The sequence below is a fragment of the Sinohyriopsis cumingii genome, chromosome 9 (assembly GCF_028554795.1).
Source record: "Sinohyriopsis cumingii isolate HCF-2022 chromosome 9, ASM2855479v2, whole genome shotgun sequence".
NCBI lineage: Eukaryota > Metazoa > Mollusca > Bivalvia > Unionida > Unionidae > Sinohyriopsis > Sinohyriopsis cumingii.
Genome location: NC_142969.1, coordinates 58,949,158 through 58,956,615, shown reverse-complemented (window position 1 = coordinate 58,956,615; position 7,458 = coordinate 58,949,158).

Sequence of the window (7,458 nt, the reverse complement as noted above, 5' to 3'; positions counted from 1 at the left end):
TCTACTATAGAATCAAAACGTAGTATATTATATGCTATATTCAGCATTTAAACATAAAGCGCATAATCAAAATGTAGTCTTGTGTGTTACTTTGAGCATTTCACCATAAAGTGCACGATCAAAACGTGCCTTGTCTGTTACTTTGAACATTTCTTCTTAACGTGTATAGATGTTATGATTGCGTATACATGAATGACATTCCGAAAAGGTTTAGTGCACATATTTGTAAATTATATCAAGCATACATTAAAGATGTCTACAGAGAAATCGATGATTTATACATACATATTTTTTACTTCAGTCTTTACCATAAAATGAGTTCGTAAGTATTTCCGCCTAAGCTATTATCTTTTCGAGCATCTTTGAATGATTAAAATAAATGACAGAATTTTAAGAAAATAAAAGGTTTCAGTTTTATGAAAAACAATACAATTAATATCTTGATGCAACCATAGCAACAGTTGCTGCATTTTCATAAAGAAACAAAAATTGAGAATAAGTATTTATGGGTACACGAAGAGAAATATCATATTCAATAAGCATTGGTCCCTTGCATGCTCTGGTTTCGAACATCAAAAATAAATGTCAAAAACAAAACCCTTTTAGATAGTTGTCGCTGATTATCTTGGAAAAAGACAATAAAGAAAGATCACACGATGAACTGACACTAAATTAAACAATAACTAGGCCATTTGTTTAGTTTTTCAAAATCCAATTTTTTTTCTCCCTGACTTTGAAGCAGAAATCACAATAGAGTACATTAAAGTACCTTGGCAATCTTGTCTCCAGAGATTGTAAAAAGAAAAACCGGCATTTTGGCAATAAGTTACAGCTTCTCTGTCTTTCATATATCCTTTATCTGTTGCCATAACTGACATATATCCTTTATCTGTTGCTATAACTGACATATATCCTTCATCTGTTGCCATAACTGATATATAATATATGCATATTCGCATACAAATAAATATATCGTAAATAATGCATTTTTGTCGATCATTTGTTATGAAGACTAATTCATTCTTTAATAATGTATTTTTAGATATCGTTAACAAACGCAATTTAAAGTGCGCCTAAAATAAATCCTTTTTTATTGGCAACAATTTGCTACTCTTTTCCAGTGCTTTAAAACTAATCAGTGATGTCATATTTGTGTATACTTTTGCCCTTATTAACGTGTATTGCATTATTTACTTCATACCCAAAGTCTGTGCATTTAAACTTGTTGTAATTAATCTGATATTTATTACTGGTAAATCATCGAAGATACACCTTGCAAAGTTAACGGTAGAACTGCCAGGTGGAACTGTAAAAAAGCACGATGTAGACAAAGTATGATCATATATATATATATATATATATATATATATATATATATATATATATATATATATATATATATATATATATATATATATATATGTGTGTGTGTGTGTGTGTGTGTGTGTGTGTGTGTGTGACTTAGATTCGTAACGTAGTTTTAATAATATTTCACTCATATCGCTACGATGTCTGCATTGTGGCAGTTTATACTGATGTCCAGCACTGTAACGTCATGCTGCAGACATGTAGCACTATGTGCCACCTGAAACAAGGCCGACCAGTCCTAAAAGTAATTTCATAATACTGAACGCCAAGTCAGGCAGCTGCTAGTGTGTGTGTGTGTGTGTGTGTGTGTGTGTGTGTGTGTGTGTGTGTGTGTGTGTGTGACTTGAATTTTTAACGTAGCTTTAACAATTGTTCAGTCTTTAACAATTGTTCAGTCATATCGCTACGATGTCTGCATTGTGGCAGTTCATACTGATGTCCAGCACTGTGACGTCATGCCGCAGACATGTAGCATCATGCAAAACCTGAAACCAGGCCGACCAGTCTTAAAAGTCACCTCTTAATGCTGAACGCCAAGTCAGGCAGCTGATAGTAATATTTTATAGTCTTTGGTATGACTCGGACGGGGTACGAACCAGAGATCTTCCGATACTAAGGCAGACGCTCTTACCACATACACTTACGCCACTGGAGAGGTCGAAACATACATACATACATACATACATACATACATACATTATAGTTTGGGTTTAAAATGTTTTATATCTGTTTTGCACGAAGTATAATTTATGATAAAGTGTGCGAACAGGACTGATAGGATATGGATAAGTTTAAAACTTTTAGATTTGGCACACCTTGCATATTTAGGTTTATGATACAGAAATACCATATCAGCCATGTAAGATCCGTGTGTAATACAGTACTGTTTTAGCTGCTATCAGTCTTTCAGGCTGGCCCTCTATTATAATATCTTCTATTTAGATAACTATTCGTCCGTAGGCTGTGTTAAAAAAAAACAACAAAAAAAAACAATAGTCTGACAGTACTGGAGTTGATAGACGGAATAATGTTTTGTCTGAGTTCCAGGCGGTTTATTTATCTCATATTCAGAATCAAATATGCACCCTTTATTTTGTAAAAGTTGTCGTACTTTTAACACCTCTTCAAATATAATGAAGAGAAATGACTTTATAGTTATTTTTTATATTATTATTTCAAGCATTTCTTCATGATTGTATGCGTATTGATAATTCTGAAGTTCTATTTGGGAAAGTGTTATCTAGACAACACGTCAGAAAATCCTCTACTAAAACTGGAAGAAAAGCTTCTGCCCAATTTAAAAATATTGTCTCTTCTGAGAAGATTCCAAAAATGTTGTTATACATAGAGGTCTACAATACCTAACCAAATAAAACAGATATTCCTTTTATTATCGATAGTTATCTTATTATAACCCATTACATAGGTAATATCCTGTCATTTTAAAACGTGATGTACCTCTGTACCGATTTCATATGCTTTATATCATGTATAAACTCGTGTCATGAAAGGCATAATGCAGATCTCTCCTGTGACTCTGAGCTTTATTTCAAATAATTTGAAATTTACTGTTTCAGAGGTTGGTCATTTTAAATTTGGATTGTAGATAATTAAACTGAATGTTTTGGATAAATTGATCTGAGCTATCTTTTTAACTTCGCTCAGATCATCTTGGACGTGTACACGTTCTTTTAATTATCACTGACTGATTATTTATTGACCACAGGCCTTAATCCCTTCTATTCTCCATTAACCTAGATACAAGACAAAACTGGTTAGAGATAAGTAATATTCAAAGCTGTTGTTTTCTCATGAATGATTCACAAGGGCACGATTACTGATCATGCAGCATGTTTTGGGGATATTGACGGTCACTTCAAAGTAGTATGTATTCTTTCTAGCCCAAAAATTTACAAATTTTCAAAAACAAAACGTTATTTATCAAATAATACAATGACAAGAAATCTATATTTTAAAAAAAAATTGCAACTGATTTTTATTTTTTAAATTTGATACAACGTCCTTTGAACGTGCCCATTACGTCACATTTGGCTATAAATGTTCATTTCGAGCGAACAGTTAGGGCTATTTTTACAAAATTAAGGAGGTCCGCATGTGGGAACCAAATTCCTATTTTTGCCGAATATAAAGGTATGTGTTAATAACCGTTTACGAGAATATAGTTTTGGTTCCAACATTTGTACCATATGAGTCAACCTTCATTGGAACATCGCATCGCTTCAATGGCCAAGTATTAACTTGATAGAAACTGAGGCTGCTGCTACAACGAATGCAGCAAATAGTTTTGACATAATGACCACAGTGATATTAATGCGATATACATGGTATAGTGATAACATGAAATAAACATTTAATTTTGTTCGTATGTTCGTCAAAACCCGAACATTTCGCTATACTTCTGCATCTTCAAAACAGCTCACAAACTACCAGCGAACACGTCTTATTTTTTGACAGAAGACACTTAAAAAAAAAAATATTTCCATCATATATGCAAATTTGAAAAGTATTCTCATTTCCGCTTCAACGAAAAAAAACCCAGATAAAACAAACCGTGTTTTTCGCTCACCACTTTACGTCCTTCGCACTATGGGCAAAACAATTCCAGCACAAAGTATCAAAAAATGCCTTAATCTCCTCTTTGTTGTTGTTGTTTGTTTGTTTGTTTGTTTGGGGGGGGGGTCTTTTTTCTGATCGTGTTTTGGAACACACTAAATTTTTGGATGAGGGTAAGTTAAATATAGAAGAGGCGCATCAAGGAAGTCGAATCACAACAACAGAAACAAGCAGCTCACGTATTATTTTATACTCGATCCGGTGGCCTCAGTGGTTAGAACGTGCGCCTCGGATATGGGAGGTAGCCGCATCGTACCAAATACTTAGACGATTGGTACTAGCTGCTGCCTCGCTTGGCGCTCAGCATTAAGCGGTTACTACTAGGACTGGTCGGCCTGGCGTCAGGATAACGTAGCTTGGTGGGACATCATGCTACATGTCTGAGGCATGATGCCACTATAAACTGTCACAATGAAGACGTAGTAGCGGTATGACTTGAAAAAGAATGTTAAAGCTGCGTTAAAAATCCAAACACACACACACAGACTCTCTCTCTCTCTCTCTCTCACACACACACACACACACACTCACACACACACACACACACACACACACACACACGTTATTTTACTAACGGGTCAAAACGATAATGGAATGATGATAAAAATAATAATACAGTGTATCTTTCACATTTGATAAATAACTTGAGAACGCAACTTTAGAGTATCCTCTGCTAAATACAAGATTTCAGTCACCAGCTGACATAGAGCAGTGCAGTCTAGTTATCAAAGAAGTATTTATTGAAGAATCGGATTATATTGCTGTCTCGTGAATTTTTCAAAAACGTGTATCAAATAATTTGTTTGAAAAAGTGACAACAGAATATTTTGCAATAATTGCTCTCACCCAAAAGAACCCCACACGGCAATATGCTACCTACTGATAATAATTTGCATGTTGTATGTCCCAGTTTTAACCTCCATTTGGTTGCTTACATCTGTCATGATCAATCTCATTATTGTTTATCATTATAATATTTCCTTATGCTGATTAGTACAAATCTTTTGCTCATCACTATTTGTGTGTGTGTGTGAGAGAGAGAGAGAGAGAGAGAGAGAGAGAGAGAGAGAGAGAGAATAAGAATGGCCGTGTCGAGAGAAAGATAGTGCTGAAGACGGAGCCCTGTGTTCAGTTGCTGGATTCTAAATGTTATAAACCTGTCTTCTGTTATCTTAACACTTACCTGTATCTGCCTATTGTATATGTTGATTCTCAAAATCGGGCGAGACGGTCTACCATAGATGCTTTTGGATCGTCAAATCGGGCGATACGGTCTACCATAGATGCGTGTGGATCGTCAAATCGGGCGAAACGGTCTACCATAGATGATTGTGGATCGTCAAAATCGGGCGAGACGGTCTACCATAGATGCCGAAGAAGAACCCATGAAAACCCCAGAAAGAACCACCGACCCACGGGAAGCTACTGGCAGGTTTTCTCACGTACCCACATTGGCCGAGACAGAGAATCGAACCCACGCAGAAAGAGGGGTGATGACAGTGAACCTTGGCCACCCGGGGGTGGGTGGGTCGTGAATGTATGTAAATTCTCCTTATGCATGATATAAAACATTTTGGACAGTTTTCACACCAGAAATTATGCTGATTTTCCTGCGTATTTTTTCTAAAATTAATATAAAACTGGTGTACGTCTGTTTAAGGTTCAGTGCTATATTTACGTTCTTACAAGACAAATGGTACAATATCAACTGGAAACTCAGAACCATATGACCTAGTTTTTTTGCGATACAAAGGTTCATGAATACGAACTTAATCACAATAAAATGATATCGTGTGTATCTGTATATTTATAATGCATTATCCTTAATTTTCAAATCACTAAATGCAACATTTAAAAACCCTAGGAAATAAATGCAATTCTATGACACGAATTTTTACAACAACAACAACAAAAAAGAAATCTAGGGCTGTTTCCTCATTGCATTAACCACTAAATATCCAAAAACTTAAGTGATAAATACTATGTAATTTAACTAAAGAGATAATCTTGAGTTCCAGCTGGGTATGAAACAGTAATGATTTCGGTGATAACAGGGATTATTGTGCACTGAAACAAATACTATTACGTATTAATCTGTAATTAATATGTATTTTCTTTCATACCATCCATTCCGAAAAACCAGTTTGAAATATAACAGAAATCAGCAAAAAACACCCATTTATATCATTTCAGCACGTGCATAAAAAGCGTCTTAGAAAAAATTGGATTAAATAAACTACTGCTACATTTAAAATAGACAGATGTCGGTATCATTACTCAATGGAATCCATTGACATCATTACTCAATGGAATCCATTGACAACATTACTCAATTGAATCCATTGACATCAATACTCAATTGAATCCATTGACAACATTACTCAATTGAATCCATTGACATCATTACTCAATGGAATTTATTGACATCATTACTCAGTTGAATCCATTGACATCATTACTCAGTTGAATCCATTGACATCATTACTCAATCGAATCCATTGACATCATTACTCAATGGTATCCAATGACATCATTACTCAATGGAATCCATTGACATCAATACTCAATGGAATCCATTGACATCAATACTCAATGGAATCCATTGGCATCATTACTCAATGGAATTTATTGACATCATTACTCAGTTGAATCCATTGACATCATTACTCAATCGAATCCATTGACATCATTACTCAATGGAATCCATTGACATCATTACTCAGTGGAATCCATTGACATCAATACTCAATGGAATCCATTGATATCATTACTCAATGGAATCTATTGACATCATTACTCAATTGAATCCATTGACAACATTACTCAGTTGAATCCATTGACATCAATACTTAATTGAATCCATTGACATCAATTAATCAACGGAATCCGTTGACATCATTACTCAATTGAATCCATTGACAACATTACTCAATTGAATCCATTGACATCATTACTCAATGGCATCCATTGATATCATTACTCAACTGAATCCATTGACATCATTACTCAATTGAATTCATTGACATCATTACTCAGTTAAATCCATTGACATCATTACTCAATGGAATCCATTGATATCATTACTCAGTCGAATCCATTGACATCAATACTCAATGGAATCCATTGACATCATTACTCAATTGAATCCATTGACATCATTACTCAATGGAATCCATTGACATCATTACTCAGTCGAATCCATTGACATCAATACTCAATGGAATCCATTAACATCATTACTCAATTGAATCTGTTGACATCATTGCTCAATTGAATCCATTGACATCATTACTCGATGGAATCCATTGATATCATTACTCAATGGAATCCATTGACATCATTACTCAATGGAATCCATTGACATCATTACTCAGTTAAATCCATTGACATCATTACTCAGTTGAATCCACTGACATCATTACTCAGTTGAATCAATTGACATAATTATTCAATTGA